This window comes from Onychostoma macrolepis, chromosome 22 (genome assembly GCF_012432095.1).
Source record: "Onychostoma macrolepis isolate SWU-2019 chromosome 22, ASM1243209v1, whole genome shotgun sequence".
In the NCBI taxonomy this organism is placed as follows: Eukaryota; Metazoa; Chordata; class Actinopteri; order Cypriniformes; family Cyprinidae; genus Onychostoma; species Onychostoma macrolepis.
Window position 1 is genome coordinate 15705798 of NC_081176.1, and position 830 is coordinate 15706627.

Here is an 830-nt window from a genome sequence, read left to right on the forward strand (position 1 = left end):
CGCGTGTGTGTGTGTGTGTGTGTGTGTGTGTGACTCACTCTTCTGAGGGGGATTGGGGTGCGAGTCTGACCCGCTGAAGGATGAAGAGGAGTCGAGGAGGAATCAGAGCGCGCGCGGGCACGCGAGCAGCGGCCGCCTCCATCTACTGACGCATATTGCTTTATATAACAGCCAAATTTTATTTTAGAAACGCTGCAAGAATTTGAGACCAAAATGAAAATTAAGCTTGTGTGATGTGCCATTAAGACACTCACTAATCATACAGTATTTTTTCGTATAACTGTAAAAAATACTGTAAATCAATTAATACTAACATTGCTAACATAGTGGGAGAATTAGGAAACTGTGCTTAGTTGTCATAAAAAAATTATGTCACAACGAGAAAATAAAATCATATTCCCTGTTCATATATCTAAAGTCTTCCTTTTGATTTGGGTGTACATTATTGCCCATCATGTTTTTGGCAGATTTTGAGAGATTCATTAATGTACTCATCAAGATTCATAATTCACCTTAATCAGTTGTACTCAGAATTCATTTGAATCTAGCTATAGTACATTATACAACACTTACCTTTTTACGTTATATTTTTAATATATAATCTGAAGCTTTTTCATGTGTTAGAAGCTAAATTGAGTATTATAAAGCACTCTCTTTAAATGTCTAAAAATGAATAAATATTGTAATGACTGCAGGTTCATAAAAAAAAGCCACAGTAATTAATAGAAACACAAAATAAAATTAACAAGCTACTATCTACCAGGTGTGTGATGTTTTTGTAACTTTATATATTATTTATACATTTAACAATTATTTGAATAAGGAATTAA